Below are 14,713 nucleotides of genomic sequence, written 5' to 3'. Positions count from 1 at the left end.
CATCCCCTTTTGGTGAAGGACTTGTTGGAGTGAAGCAAACACTTCTATGAAATGACATCTAATTAGTTTATCAATTTCCTTGTCTCAAGCCCTTTTATTTCCTCTGCAAAACAGAGAAAACCTAGATGAAAAGCAGCAAGGTAAGCCCTGGCCGTCTCTGATAAATCACCACAAAAGACAACACAAACTGCTCTAAATTCGGAATAATCAGTATACAGGCAGTACAAGAATTTCTAGCAAACATTACTTATCAAAACAGCAAACTTGGAACAGGAGTGAACCCGTTTATTTGCTGTAAAATTATATTTCTACCACAATTAGTGGCATTATAGATGCATTGTGTCTGGAGCACAAAATATCTACATCAAAGTCTATAAACTAGGCCCAGTGTGGGACTCTTATTGCAATTGAACATAATGATCAGGGGAGAGCGCGGACGCAGTCCCCCACTACCACAAATTATGCAGTCGAGATTCCCACATTTGGGGAATTCGCACAGGTCAGCACAACCGAAGTGCAATGGCTGAGCCTCGCCCTGGGTGAACCACCTTCATGATCATGGTATCTCCCCTGCCAGGTAAGTATGAGTTGGATGCATTGGAGACAGGCTCTTGTATCTTAGACCCAGTTGTTAGGCTCACGGTGCCTGCCATGCATATTCACAGATCCAAAGGCCTTCAGTATCACATCATCCCCGTTTGGTGAAGGACTTGTTGGAGTGAAGCAAACACTTCTATGAAATGACATCTAATTAGTTTATCAATTTCCTTGTCTCCAGCCCTTTTATTTCCTCTGCAAAACAGAGAAAACCTAGATGAAAAGCAGCAAGGTAAGCCCTGGCCGTCTCTGATAAATCACCACAAAAGACAACACAAACTGCTCTAAATTCGGAAAAATCAGCATACAGGCAGTACAAGAATTTCTAGCAAACATTACTTATCAAAACCGTAAACTTGGAAAAGGAGTGAACCAGTCTATTTGCTTTAAAATTATATTTCTACCACAATTAGTGGCATTATAGATTGCGTTGTGTCAGAAGCACAAAATATCTACATCAAAGTCTATAAAATAGGCCCAGTGTGGGGCTCTTATTGCAATTGAACATAATGATCAGGGGAGAGCGCGGACGCAGTCCCCCACTACCACAAATTATGCAGTCGAGATTCCCACATTTGGGGAATTCGCACAGGTCAGCACAACCTAAGTGCAATGGCTGAGCCTCGCCCTGGGTGAACCACCTTCATGATCATGGTATCTCCCCTGTCAGGTAAGTATGAGTTGGATGCATTGGAGACAGGCTCTTGTATCTTAGACCCAGTTGTTAGGCTCACGGTGCCTGCCATGCATATTCACAGATCCAAAGGCCTTCAGTATCACATCATCCCCTTTTGGTGAAGGACTTGTTGGAGTGAAGCAAACACTTCTATGAAATGACATCTAATTAGTTTATCGATTTCCTTGTCTCCAGCCCTTTTATTTCCTCTGCAAAACAGAGAAAACCTAGATGAAAAGCAGCAAGGTAAGCCCTGGCCGTCTCTGATAAATCACCACAAAAGACAACACAAACTGCTCTAAATTCGGAAAAATCAGCATACAGGCAGTACAATAATTTCTAGCAAACATTACTTATCAAAACAGCAAACTTGGAACAGGAGTGAACCCGTTTATTTGCTGTAAAAATTATACTTGAACCACAATCAGTGGCATTATAGATGCATTGTGTCTGGAGCACAAAATATCTACATCAAAGTCTATAAAATAAGCCCAGTGTGGGGCTCTTATTGCAATTGAACATAATGATAAGGGGAGAGCGCGGACGCAGTCCCCCACTACCACAAATTATGCAGTCGAGATTCCCACATTTGGGGAATTCGCACAGGTCAGCACAACCGAAGTGCAATGGCTGAGCCTCGCCCTGGGTGAACCACCTTCATGATCATGGTATCTCCCCTGCCAGGTAAGTATGAGTTGGATGCATTGGAGACAGGCTCTTGTATCTTAGACCCAGTTGTTAGGCTCACGGTGCCTGCCATGCATATTCACAGATCCAAAGGCCTTCAGTATCACATCATCCCCGTTTGGTGAAGGACTTGTTGGAGTGAAGCAAACACTTCTATGAAATGACATCTAATTAGTTTATCAATTTCCTTGTCTCCAGCCCTTTTATTTCCTCTGCAAAACAGAGAAAACCTAGATGAAAAGCAACAAGGTAAGCCCTGGCCGTCTCTGATGAATCACCACAAAAGACAACACAAACTGCACTAAATTCGGAAAATCAGCATACAGGCAGTACAAGAATTTCTAGCAAACATTACTTATCAAAACAGTAAACTTGGAACAGGAGTGAACCAGTCTATTTGCTTTAAAATTATATTTCTACAACAATTAGTGGCATTAAAAATTGCATTGTGACAGAAGCACAAAATATCTACATCAAAGTCGATAAATTAGGCCCAGTGTGGGGCTCTTATTGCAATTGAACATAATGATCAGGGGAGAGCGCGGACGCAGTCCCCCACTACCACAAATTATGCAGTCGAGATTCCCACATTTGGGGAATTCGCACGGGTCAGCACAACCGAAGTGCAATGGCTGAGCCTCGCCCTGGGTGAACCACCTTCATGATCATGGTATCTCCCCTGCCAGGTAAGTATGAGTTGGATGCATTGGAGACAGGCTCTTGTATCTTAGACCCAGTTGTTAGGCTCATGGTGCCTGCCATGCATATTTACAGAATCCAAAGGCCTTCAGTATCACATCATCCCCTTTTGGTGAAGAACTTGTTGGAGTGAAGCAAACACATCCATGAAATGACATCTAATTAGTTTACCAATTTCCTTGTCTCCAGCCCTTTTATTTCCTCTGCAAAACAGAGAAAACCTAGATGAAAAGCAGCAAGGTAAGCCCTGGCCGTCTCTGATAAATCACCACAAAAGACAACACAAACTGCTCTAAATTCGGAAAAATCAGCATACAGGCAGTACAATAATTTCTAGCAAACATTACTTATCAAAACAGCAAACTTGGAACAGGAGTGAACCCGTTTATTTGCTGTAAAATTATACTTGAACCACAATCAGTGGCATTATAGATGCAGTGTGTCTGGAGCACAAAATATTTACATCAAAGTCTATAAAATAAGCCCAGTGTGGGGCTCTTATTGCAATTGAACATAATGATAAGGGGAGAGCGCGGACGCAGTCCCCCACTACCACAAATTATGCAGTCGAGATTCCCACATTTGGGGAATTCGCACAGGTCAGCACAACCGAAGTGCAATGGCTGAGCCTCGCCCTGGGTGAACCACCTTCATGATCATGGTATCTCCCCTGCCAGGTAAGTATGAGTTGGATGCATTGGAGACAGGCTCTTGTATCTTAGACCCAGTTGTTAGGCTCACGGTGCCTGCCATGCATATTCACAGATCCAAAGGCCTTCAGTATCACATCATCCCCGTTTGGTGAAGGACTTGTTGGAGTGAAGCAAACACTTCTATGAAATGACATCTAATTAGTTTATCAATTTCCTTGTCTCCAGCCCTTTTATTTCCTCTGCAAAACAGAGAAAACCTAGATGAAAAGCAACAAGGTAAGCCCTGGCCGTCTCTGATGAATCACCACAAAAGACAACACAAACTGCACTAAATTCGGAAAATCAGCATACAGGCAGTACAAGAATTTCTAGCAAACATTACTTATCAAAACAGTAAACTTGGAACAGGAGTGAACCAGTCTATTTGCTTTAAAATTATATTTCTACAACAATTAGTGGCATTAAAAATTGCATTGTGACAGAAGCACAAAATATCTACATCAAAGTCGATAAATTAGGCCCAGTGTGGGGCTCTTATTGCAATTGAACATAATGATCAGGGGAGAGCGCGGACGCAGTCCCCCACTACCACAAATTATGCAGTCGAGATTCCCACATTTGGGGAATTCGCACGGGTCAGCACAACCGAAGTGCAATGGCTGAGCCTCGCCCTGGGTGAACCACCTTCATGATCATGGTATCTCCCCTGCCAGGTAAGTATGAGTTGGATGCATTGGAGACAGGCTCTTGTATCTTAGACCCAGTTGTTAGGCTCATGGTGCCTGCCATGCATATTTACAGAATCCAAAGGCCTTCAGTATCACATCATCCCCTTTTGGTGAAGAACTTGTTGGAGTGAAGCAAACACATCCATGAAATGACATCTAATTAGTTTACCAATTTCCTTGTCTCCAGCCCTTTTATTTCCTCTGCAAAACAGAGAAAACCTAGATGAAAAGCAGCAAGGTAAGCCCTGGCCGTCTCTGATAAATCACCACAAAAGACAACACAAACTGCTCTAAATTCGGAAAAATCAGCATACAGGCAGTACAATAATTTCTAGCAAACATTACTTATCAAAACAGCAAACTTGGAACAGGAGTGAACCCGTTTATTTGCTGTAAAATTATACTTGAACCACAATCAGTGGCATTATAGATGCATTGTGTCTGGAGCACAAAATATTTACATCAAAGTCTATAAAATAAGCCCAGTGTGGGGCTCTTATTGCAATTGAACATAATGATAAGGGGAGAGCGCGGACGCAGTCCCCCACTACCACAAATTATGCAGTCGAGATTCCCACATTTGGGGAATTCGCACAGGTCAGCACAACCGAAGTGCAATGGCTGAGCCTCGCCCTGGGTGAACCACCTTCATGATCATGGTATCTCCCCTGCCAGGTAAGTATGAGTTGGATGCATTGGAGACAGGCTCTTGTATCTTAGACCCAGTTGTTAGGCTCACGGTGCCTGCCATGCATATTCACAGATCCAAAGGCCTTCAGTATCACATCATCCCCGTTTGGTGAAGGACTTGTTGGAGTGAAGCAAACACTTCTATGAAATGACATCTAATTAGTTTATCAATTTCCTTGTCTCCAGCCCTTTTATTTCCTCTGCAAAACAGAGAAAACCTAGATGAAAAGCAACAAGGTAAGCCCTGGCCGTCTCTGATAAATCACCACAAAAGACAACACAAACTGCTCTAAATTCGGAAAAATCAGCATACAGGCAGTACAAGAATTTCTAGCAAACATTACTTATCAAAACAGTTTACTTGGAACAGGAGTGAACCAGTCTATTTGCATTAAAATTATATTTCTACCACAATTAGTGGCACTATAGATTGCATTGGGTCAGAAGCACAAAATATCTACATCAAAGTCTATAAAATAGGCGCATTGTGGGGCTCTTATTGCATTGAACATAATGATCAGGGGAGAGCGCGGACGCAGTCCCCCACTACCACAAATTATGCAGTCGAGATTCCCACATTTGGGGAATTCGCACGGGTCAGCACAACCGAAGTGCAATGGCTGAGCCTCGCCCTGGGTGAACCACCTTCATGATCATGGTATTTCCCCTGCCAGGTAAGTATGAGTTGGATGCATTGGAGACAGGCTCTTATATCTTAGACCCAGTTGTTAGGCTCACGGTGCCTGCCATGCATATTCACAGATCCAAAGGCCTTCAGTATCACATCATCCCCTTTTGGTGAAGGACTTGTTGGAGTGAAGCAAACACTTCCATGAAATGACATCTAATTAGTTTATCAATTTCCTTGTCTCCAGCCCTTTTATTTCCTCTGCAAAACAGAGAAAACCTAGATGAAAAGCAGCAAGGTAAGCCCTGGCCGTCTCTGATAAATCACCACAAAAGACAACACAAACTGCTCTAAATTCGGAAAAATCAGCATACAGGCAGTACAAGAATTTCTAGCAAACATTACTTATCAAAACCGTAAACTTGGAAAAGGAGTGAACCAGTCTATTTGCTTTAAAATTATATTTCTACCACAATTAGTGGCATTATAGATTGCGTTGTGTCAGAAGCACAAAATATCTACATCAAAGTATATAAAATAGGCCCAGTGTGGGGCTCTTATTGCAATTGAACATAATGATCAGGGGAGAGCGCGGACGCAGTCCCCCACTACCACAAATTATGCAGTCGAGATTCCCACATTTGGCGTTTTCGCACGAGTGACACAACCGAAGTGCAATGGCTGAGCCTCGCCCTGGGTGAACCACCTTCATGATCATGGTATCTCCCCTGCCAGGTAAGTATGAGTTGGATGCATTGGAGACAGGCTCTTGTATCTTAGACCCAGTTGTTAGGCTCACGGTGACTGCTATGCATATTCACAGATCCAAAGGCCTTCAGTATCACATCATCCCCTTTTGGTGAATGACTTGTTGGAGTGAAGCAAACACTTCTATGAAATTACATCTAATTAGTTTATCAATTTCCTTGTCTCAAGCCCTTTTATTTCCTCTGCAAAACAGAGAAAACCTAGATGAAAAGCAGCAAGGTAAGCCCTGGCCGTCTCTGATAAATCACCACAAAAGACAACACAAACTGCTCTAAATTCGGAATAATCAGCATACAGGCAGTACAAGAATTTCTAGCAAACATTACTTATCAAAAGAGCAAACTTGGAACAGGAGTGAACCCGTTTATTTGCTGTAAAATTATATTTCTACCACAATTAGTGGCATTATAGATGCATTGTGTCTGGAGCACAAAATATCTACATCAAAGTCTATAAAATAGGCCCAGTGTGGGACTCTTATTGCAATTGAACATAATGATCAGGGGATAGCGCGGACGCAGTCCCCCACTACCACAAATTATGCAGTCGAGATTCCCACATTTGGGGAATTCGCACAGGTCAGCACAACCGAAGTGCAATGGCTGAGCCTCGCCCTGGGTGAACCACCTTCATGATCATGGTATCTCCCCTGCCAGGTAAGTATGAGTTGGATGCATTGGAGACAGGCTCTTGTATCTTAGACCCAGTTGTTAGGCTCACGGTGCCTGCCATGCATATTCACTGAATCCAAAGGCCTTCAGTATCACATCATCCCCTTTTGGTGAAGGACTTGTTGGAGTGAAGCAAACACTTCTATGAAATTACATCTAATTAGTTTATCAATTTCCTTGTCTCAAGCCCTTTTATTTCCTCTGCAAAACAGAGAAAACCTAGATGAAAAGCAGCAAGGTAAGCCCTGGCCGTCTCTGATAAATCACCAAAAAAGACAACACAAACTGCTCTAAATTCGGAATAATCAGCATACAGGCAGTACAAGAATTTCTAGCAAACATTACTTATCAAAAGAGCAAACTTGGAACAGGAGTGAACCCGTTTATTTGCTGTAAAATTATATTTCTACCACAATTAGTGGCATTATAGATGCATTGTGTCTGGAGCACAAAATATCTACATCAAAGTATATAAAATAGGCCCAGTGTGGGACTCTTATTGCAATTGAACATAATGATCAGGGGATAGCGCGGACGCAGTCCCCCACTACCACAAATTATGCAGTCGAGATTCCCACATTTGGGGAATTCGCACAGGTCAGCACAACCGAAGTGCAATGGCTGAGCCTCGCCCTGGGTGAACCACCTTCATGATCATGGTATCTCCCCTGCCAGGTAAGTATGAGTTGGATGCATTGGAGACAGGCTCTTGTATCTTAGACCCAGTTGTTAGGCTCACGGTGCCTGCCATGCATATTCACAGAATCCAAAGGCCTTCAGTATCACATCATCCCCTTTTGGTGAAGGACTTGTTGGAGTGAAGCAAACACTTCTATGAAATGACATCTAATTAGTTTATCGATTTCCTTGTCTCCAGCCCTTTTATTTCCTCTGCAAAACAGAGAAAACCTAGATGAAAAGCAGCAAGGTAAGCCCTGGCCGTCTCTGATAAATCACCACAAAAGACAACACAAACTGCTCTAAATTCGGAAAAATCAGCATACAGGCAGTACAAGAATTTCTAGCAAACATTACTTATCAAAACAGCAAACTTGGAACAGGAGTGAACCCGTTTATTTGCTGTAAAAATTAAACTTGAACCACAATCAGTGGCATTATAGATGCATTGTGTCTGGAGCACATAATATTTACATCAAAGTCTATAAAATAAGCCCAGTGTGGGGCTCTTATTGCAATTGAACATAATGATAAGGGGAGAGCGCGGACGCAGTCCCCCACTACCACAAATTATGCAGTCGAGATTCCCACATTTGGGGAATTCGCACAGGTCAGCACAACCGAAGTGCAATGGCTGAGCCTCGCCCTGGGTGAACCACCTTCATGATCATGGTATCTCCCCTGCCAGGTAAGTATGAGTTGGATGCATTGGAGACAGGCTCTTGTATCTTAGACCCAGTTGTTAGGCTCACGGTGCCTGCCATGCATATTCACAGACCCAAAGGCCTTCAGTATCACATCATCCCCGTTTGGTGAAGGACTTGTTGGAGTGAAGCAAACACTTCTATGAAATGACATCTAATTAGTTTATCAATTTCCTTGTCTCCAGCCCTTTTATTTCCTCTGCAAAACAGAGAAAACCTAGATGAAAAGCAGCAAGGTAAGCCCTAGCCGTCTCTGATAAATCACCACAAAAGACAACACAAACTGCTCTAAATTCGGAAAAATCAGCATACAGGCAGTACAAGAATTTCTAGCAAACATTACTTATCAAAACAGCAAACTTGGAAAAGGAGTGAACCAGTCTATTTGCTTTAAAATTATATTTCTACCACAATTAGTGGCATTATAGATTGCGTTGTGTCAGAAGCACAAAATATCTACATCAAAGTATATAAAATAGGCCCAGTGTGGGGCTCTTATTGTAATTGAACATAATGATCAGGGGAGAGCGCGGACGCAGTCCCCCACTACCACAAATTATGCAGTCGAGATTCCCACATTTGGGGAATTCGCACAGGTCAGCACAACCGAAGTGCAATGGCTGAGCCTCGCCCTGGGTGAACCACCTTCATGATCATGGTATCTCCCCTGCCAGGTAAGTATGAGTTGGATGCATTGGAGACAGGCTCTTGTATCTTAGACCCAGTTGTTAGGCTCACGGTTCCTGCCATGCATATTCACAGATCCAAAGGCCTTCAGTATCACATCATCCCCGTTTGGTGAAGGACTTGTTGGAGTGAAGCAAACACTTCTATGAAATGACATCTAATTAGTTTATCAATTTCCTTGTCTCCAGCCCTTTTATTTCCTCTGCAAAACAGAGAAAACCTAGATGAAAAGCAGCAAGGTAAGCCCTGGCCGTCTCTGATAAATCACCACAAAAGACAACACAAACTGCTCTAAATTCGGAAAAATCAGCATACAGGCAGTACAAGAATTTCTAGCAAACATTACTTATCAAAACAGTTTCCTTGGAACAGGAGTGAACCAGTCTATTTGCATTAAAATTATATTTCTACCACAATTAGTGGCATTATAGATTGCATTGGGTCAGAAGCACAAAATATCTACATCAAAGTCTATAAAATAGGCGCAGTGTGGGGCTCTTATTGCATTGAACATAATGATCAGGGGAGAGCGCGGACGCAGTCCCCCACTACCACAGATTATGCAGTCGAGATTCCCACATTTGGGGAATTCGCACGGGTCAGCACAACCGAAGTGCAATGGCTGAGCCTCGCCCTGGGTGAACCACCTTCATGATCATGGTATCTCCCCTGCCAGGTAAGTATGAGTTGGATGCATTGGAGACAGGCTCTTATATCTTAGACCCAGTTGTTAGGCTCACGGTGCCTGCCATGCATATTCACAGATCCAAAGGCCTTCAGTATCACATCATCCCCTTTTGGTGAAGGACTTGTTGGAGTGAAGCAAACACTTCCATGAAATGACATCTAATTAGTTTATCAATTTCCTTGTCTCCAGCCCTTTTATTTCCTCTGCAAAACAGAGAAAACCTAGATGAAAAGCAGCAAGGTAAGCCCTGGCCGTCTCTGATAAATCACCACAAAAGACAACACAAACTGCTCTAAATTTGGAAAAATCAGCATACAGGCAGTACAAGGATTTCTAGCAAACATTACTTTTCAAAACTGTAAACTTGGAAAAGGAGTGAACCAGTCTATTTGCTTTAAAATTATATTTCTACCACAATTAGTGGCATTATAGATTGCGTTGTGTCAGAAGCACAAAATATCTACATCAAAGTCTATAAAATAGGCCCAGTGTGGGGCTCTTATTGCAATTGAACATAATGATAAGGGGAGAGCGCGGACGCAGTCCCCCACTACCACAAATTATGCAGTCGAGATTCCCACATTTGGGGGATTCGCACAGGTCAGCACAACCGAAGTGCAATGGCTGAGCCTCGCCCTGGGTGAACCACCTTCATGATCATGGTATCTCCCCTGCCAGGTAAGTATGAGTTGGATGCATTGGAGACAGGCTCTTGTATCTTAGACCCAGTTGTTAGGCTCACGGTGCCTGCCATGCATATTCACAGATCCAAAGGCCTTCAGTATCACATCATCCCCTTTTGGTGAAGGACTTGTTGGAGTGAAGCAAACACTTCTTTGAAATGACATCTAATTAGTTTATCAATTTCCTTGTCTCCAGCCCTTTTATTTCCTCTGCAAAACAGAGAAAACCTAGATGAAAAGCAGCAAGGTAAGCCCTGGCCGTCTCTGATAAATCACCACAAAAGACAACACAAACTGCTCTAAATTCGGAATAATCAGCATACAGGCAGTACAAGAATTTCTAGCAAACATTACTTATCAAAACAGCAAACTTGGAACAGGAGTGAACCCGTTTATTTGCTGTAAAAATTATACTTGAACCACAATCAGTGGCATTATAGATGCATTGTGTCTGGAGCACAAAATATTTACATCAAAGTCTATAAAATAAGCCCAGTGTGGGGCTCTTATTGCAATTGAACATAATGATAAGGGGAGAGCGCGGACGCAGTCCCCCACTACCACAAATTATGCAGTCGAGATTCCCACATTTGGGGAATTCGCACAGGTCAGCACAACCGAAGTGCAATGGCTGAGCCTCGCCCTGGGTGAACCACCTTCATGATCATGGTATCTCCCCTGCCAGGTAAGTATGAGTTGGATGCATTGGAGACAGGCTCTTGTATCTTAGACCCAGTTGTTAGGCTCACGGTGCCTGCCATGCATATTCACAGATCCAAAGGCCTTCAGTATCACATCATCCCCGTTTGGTGAAGGACTTGTTGGAGTGAAGCAAACACTTCTATGAAATGACATCTAATTAGTTTATCAATTTCCTTGTCTCCAGCCCTTTTATTTCCTCTGCAAAACAGAGAAAACCTAGATGAAAAGCAGCAAGGTAAGCCCTGGCCGTCTCTGATAAATCACCACAAAAGACAACACAAACTGCTCTAAATTCGGAAAAAATCAGCATACAGGCAGTACAATAATTTCTAGCAAACATTACTTATCAAAACAGCAAACTTGGAACAGGAGTGAACCCGTTTATTTGCTGTAAAATTATATTTCTACCACAATTAGTGGCATTATAGATTGCATTGGGTCTGGAGCACAAAATATCTACATCAAAGTCTATAAAATAGGCCCAGTGTGGGGCTCTTATTGCAATTGAACATAATGATCAGGGAAGAGCGCGGACGCAGTCCCCCACTACCACAAATGCAGTCAAGATTCCCACAGGTCAGCACAACCGAAGTGCAATGGCTGAGCCTCGCCCTGGGTGAACCACCTTCATGATCATGGTATCTCCCCTGTCAGGTAAGTATGAGTTGGATGCATTGGAGACAGGCTCTTGTATCTTAGACCCAGTTGTTAGGCTCACGGTGCCTGCCATGCATATTCACAGATCCAAAGGCCTTCAGTATCACATCATCCCCTTTTGGTGAAGGACTTGTTGGAGTGAAGCAAACACTTCTATGAAATGACATCTAATTAGTTTATCGATTTCCTTGTCTCCAGCCCTTTTATTTCCTCTGCAAAACAGAGAAAACCTAGATGAAAAGCAGCAAGGTAAGCCCTGGCCGTCTCTGATAAATCACCACAAAAGACAACACAAACTGCTCTAAATTCGGAAAAATCAGCATACAGGCAGTACAAGAATTTCTAGCAAACATTACTTATCAAAACAGTTTACTTGGAACAGGAGTGAACCAGTCTATTTGCATTAAAATTATATTTCTACCACAATTAGTGGCATTATAGATTGCATTGGGTCAGAAGCACAAAATATCTACATCAAAGTCTATAAAATAGGCGCAGTGTGGGGCTCTTATTGCATTGAACATAATGATCAGGGGAGAGCGCGGACGCAGTCCCCCACTACCACAAATTATGCAGTCGAGATTCCCACTTTTGGGGAATTCGCACGGGTCAGCACAACCTTAGTGCAATGGCTGAGCCTCGCCCTGGGTGAACCACCTTCATGATCATGGTATCTCCCCTGCCAGGTAAGTATGAGTTGGATGCATTGGAGACAGGCTCTTGTATCTTAGACCCAGTTGTTAGGCTCACGGTGCCTGCTATGCATATTCACAGATCCAAAGGCCTTCAGTATCACATCATCCCCTTTTGGTGAAGGACTTGTTGGAGTGAAGCAAACACTTCTATGAAATTACATCTAATTAGTTTATCAATTTCCTTGTCTCCAGCCCTTTTATTTCCTCTGCAAAACAGAGAAAACCTAGATGAAAAGCAGCAAGGTAAGCCCTGGCCGTCTCTGATAAATCACCACAAAAGACAACACAAACTGCTCTAAATTCGGAATAATCAGCATACAGGCAGTACAAGAATTTCTAGCAAACATTACTTATCAAAACAGCAAACTTGGAACAGGAGTGAACCCGTTTATTTGCTGTAAAAATTATACTTGAACCACAATCAGTGGCTTTATAGATGCATTGTGTCTGGAGCACAAAATATTTACATCAAAGTCTATAAAATAAGCCCAGTGTGGGGCTCTTATTGCAATTGAACATAATGATAAGGGGAGAGCGCGGACGCAGTCCCCCACTACCACAAATTATGCAGTCGAGATTCCCACATTTGGGGAATTCGCACAGGTCAGCACAACCGAAGTGCAATGGCTGAGCCTCGCCCTGGGTGAACCACCTTCATGATCATGGTATCTCCCCTGCCAGGTAAGTATGAGTTGGATGCATTGGAGACAGGCTCTTGTATCTTAGACCCAGTTGTTAGGCTCACGGTGCCTGCCATGCATATTCACAGATCCAAAGGCCTTCAGTATCACATCATCCCCGTTTGGTGAAGGACTTGTTGGAGTGAAGCAAACACTTCTATGAAATGACATCTAATTAGTTTATCGATTTCCTTGTCTCCAGCCCTTTTATTTCCTCTGCAAAACAGAGAAAACCTAGATGAAAAGCAGCAAGGTAAGCCCTGGCCGTCTCTGATAAATCACCACAAAAGACAACACAAACTGCTCTAAATTCGGAAAAATCAGCATACAGGCAGTACAATAATTTCTAGCAAACATTACTTATCAAAACAGCAAACTTGGAGATCAACGTTTGAATCATTCTTGGTCATATTTCCGGCCACCTTGCAAATGTAAATCGAACATTCACCTTCCTTTTTGCTTTGTTTTGCTCTCCAGCATGCCCAAAAACAGCTTAGTTTCTGTAGTTTGATACCGAGCAGTTATTGTGTCTCTCAAAGCTTTTTGGATGTAGTTGGCAACTGGATCCAAAATGCCTCCCGTGGATGTGGTGATTGAGAGTGGTTAGAGAGTTTTGACTGTTTAAACAAAACAACGAAGTGAAAGAAGCTGCGGCTACATCCACATCAAACTATGTTTTAGTTTAAAAACCCTTTGCTGTTGACCACACTCAAACTTAGAAACTATGCTGTCTCCATTTTAGTTTGAAAATGTAGGGGCTGCGTTTCATTATGGATGTTTTGAAACAATGACACAGTCGCATTCTGATTGGTTCTTATCAGTCGTGACTCGTCCACCAGTGGTGAAGGCAAAGCCTTATAGGCTACACACTTACTTTCAATAATAGTTTCAGACTGAAAAGTATAGCAGCGACCGTCAGGGCTGGGTTTTTTTTGTAAGGAAAGGGTTTATGTGTTGTCCAAACCCAGTCTTGGTGCAAATATAAATCTAACATGGGAAAATCCAAAAATGATTATAACTTATTTTGTTTTGTTGACGCAGTTAAAGTCAGGTTTCAAAGGTGGAACACAACAAGAACGATTTCATTCTCTAAAGTGATCTGGTATGAATTTGTTTTTCAAAGTCCCTGTGGTCTCCCCACCACCACCACTCCGCCGACGTGCTGCTGTATCAGGCAGCGCAGGCCAGGGGCCGGTATTTCAAAACTTGTAATCCAGATCAGAATGATCTGGATAACCAAATCCCCCTGTCCTCAGCCACGGATCAACCTGATCTATCCCGGTATTTCAAAACTTTGCTGGATTGGATCAGAGTGATCCTGATACCGGCAGATTGGGATGTCCAAATCCGTCCCGCCCCCTGGATCACAGACAGGAAACAGGAAATGGAGCCAACATTTTACAGAAAAAGGAGAAGCAAGCTCAACTATTGTCTCTGAATTAAAGTATAATCTTAGCCAGTGCTGATGCGTCCTCAGACTAGATGAAAGTCAATCATTATATTGAGTTAACCAATTATGTAAATCAGCACAAAGTTGAAAGAAGAGCTCGGCGATCTCTAATTAAGCAGAGTTCGCGCTAATGCGAGCTAACGCTGCTCCATTGACTCCTGTGTTAAGGAGCTAACAAGCTAGTAAATAGGCTAGCGTCTGTATGTTGCGGTCCACAGTCCATTTGAATGCATTCACTCGCAAGGCATTGTGTGTAGATTTTAAAATGTGTTGTACATATCTTTTTAGGAAA

At 42.8% G+C, this 14,713-nt stretch overlaps 18 non-coding genes and 1 pseudogene across 18 annotated transcripts; all 19 read right to left on the bottom strand.

The window, feature by feature from the left end:
- Positions 1-421: 421 nt before the first annotated feature.
- On the bottom strand, positions 422-585 carry LOC133963412 (U1 spliceosomal RNA). Its single transcript, XR_009922914.1, has one exon. It is a non-coding gene; the product is annotated as a U1 spliceosomal RNA (small nuclear RNA).
- A 526-nt stretch (positions 586-1,111) lies between these two features.
- On the bottom strand, positions 1,112-1,275 carry LOC133964000 (U1 spliceosomal RNA). Its single transcript, XR_009923475.1, has one exon. It is a non-coding gene; the product is annotated as a U1 spliceosomal RNA (small nuclear RNA).
- Positions 1,276-1,801: 526 nt separating this feature from the next.
- On the bottom strand, positions 1,802-1,965 carry LOC133962934 (U1 spliceosomal RNA). Its single transcript, XR_009922498.1, has one exon. It is a non-coding gene; the product is annotated as a U1 spliceosomal RNA (small nuclear RNA).
- Positions 1,966-2,490: 525 nt separating this feature from the next.
- Positions 2,491-2,654, bottom strand: LOC133962847 (U1 spliceosomal RNA). Its single transcript, XR_009922415.1, has one exon. It is a non-coding gene; the product is annotated as a U1 spliceosomal RNA (small nuclear RNA).
- A 526-nt stretch (positions 2,655-3,180) lies between these two features.
- Positions 3,181-3,344, bottom strand: LOC133962923 (U1 spliceosomal RNA). The gene has a single exon (XR_009922487.1). It is a non-coding gene; the product is annotated as a U1 spliceosomal RNA (small nuclear RNA).
- A 525-nt stretch (positions 3,345-3,869) lies between these two features.
- Positions 3,870-4,033, bottom strand: LOC133962729 (U1 spliceosomal RNA). Its single transcript, XR_009922304.1, has one exon. It is a non-coding gene; the product is annotated as a U1 spliceosomal RNA (small nuclear RNA).
- A 526-nt stretch (positions 4,034-4,559) lies between these two features.
- On the bottom strand, positions 4,560-4,723 carry LOC133962911 (U1 spliceosomal RNA). The gene has a single exon (XR_009922476.1). It is a non-coding gene; the product is annotated as a U1 spliceosomal RNA (small nuclear RNA).
- A 525-nt stretch (positions 4,724-5,248) lies between these two features.
- Positions 5,249-5,412, bottom strand: LOC133963911 (U1 spliceosomal RNA). Its single transcript, XR_009923389.1, has one exon. It is a non-coding gene; the product is annotated as a U1 spliceosomal RNA (small nuclear RNA).
- Positions 5,413-5,938: 526 nt separating this feature from the next.
- On the bottom strand, positions 5,939-6,101 carry LOC133964098 (U1 spliceosomal RNA). The gene has a single exon (XR_009923570.1). It is a non-coding gene; the product is annotated as a U1 spliceosomal RNA (small nuclear RNA).
- A 525-nt stretch (positions 6,102-6,626) lies between these two features.
- LOC133963377 (U1 spliceosomal RNA) lies at positions 6,627-6,790 on the bottom strand. Its single transcript, XR_009922880.1, has one exon. It is a non-coding gene; the product is annotated as a U1 spliceosomal RNA (small nuclear RNA).
- A 526-nt stretch (positions 6,791-7,316) lies between these two features.
- Positions 7,317-7,480, bottom strand: LOC133963366 (U1 spliceosomal RNA). Its single transcript, XR_009922869.1, has one exon. It is a non-coding gene; the product is annotated as a U1 spliceosomal RNA (small nuclear RNA).
- Positions 7,481-8,007: 527 nt separating this feature from the next.
- LOC133962899 (U1 spliceosomal RNA) lies at positions 8,008-8,171 on the bottom strand. The gene has a single exon (XR_009922465.1). It is a non-coding gene; the product is annotated as a U1 spliceosomal RNA (small nuclear RNA).
- Positions 8,172-8,697: 526 nt separating this feature from the next.
- On the bottom strand, positions 8,698-8,861 carry LOC133963401 (U1 spliceosomal RNA). The gene has a single exon (XR_009922903.1). It is a non-coding gene; the product is annotated as a U1 spliceosomal RNA (small nuclear RNA).
- Positions 8,862-9,386: 525 nt separating this feature from the next.
- On the bottom strand, positions 9,387-9,550 carry LOC133963930 (U1 spliceosomal RNA). The gene has a single exon (XR_009923408.1). It is a non-coding gene; the product is annotated as a U1 spliceosomal RNA (small nuclear RNA).
- Positions 9,551-10,076: 526 nt separating this feature from the next.
- Positions 10,077-10,240, bottom strand: LOC133963846 (U1 spliceosomal RNA). The gene has a single exon (XR_009923328.1). It is a non-coding gene; the product is annotated as a U1 spliceosomal RNA (small nuclear RNA).
- Positions 10,241-10,766: 526 nt separating this feature from the next.
- LOC133962888 (U1 spliceosomal RNA) lies at positions 10,767-10,930 on the bottom strand. Its single transcript, XR_009922454.1, has one exon. It is a non-coding gene; the product is annotated as a U1 spliceosomal RNA (small nuclear RNA).
- Positions 10,931-11,457: 527 nt separating this feature from the next.
- Positions 11,458-11,601, bottom strand: LOC133964106 (U1 spliceosomal RNA; annotated as a pseudogene).
- A 525-nt stretch (positions 11,602-12,126) lies between these two features.
- On the bottom strand, positions 12,127-12,290 carry LOC133962759 (U1 spliceosomal RNA). The gene has a single exon (XR_009922332.1). It is a non-coding gene; the product is annotated as a U1 spliceosomal RNA (small nuclear RNA).
- Positions 12,291-12,816: 526 nt separating this feature from the next.
- Positions 12,817-12,980, bottom strand: LOC133962876 (U1 spliceosomal RNA). Its single transcript, XR_009922443.1, has one exon. It is a non-coding gene; the product is annotated as a U1 spliceosomal RNA (small nuclear RNA).
- Positions 12,981-14,713: the final 1,733 nt, after the last annotated feature.

This window comes from Platichthys flesus, chromosome 10 (assembly GCF_949316205.1).
Source record: "Platichthys flesus chromosome 10, fPlaFle2.1, whole genome shotgun sequence".
Classification (NCBI taxonomy): Eukaryota; Metazoa; Chordata; class Actinopteri; order Pleuronectiformes; family Pleuronectidae; genus Platichthys; species Platichthys flesus.
Note: the sequence above shows the minus strand (reverse complement) of the source record. Positions and strands in the feature narration are given on the sequence as shown.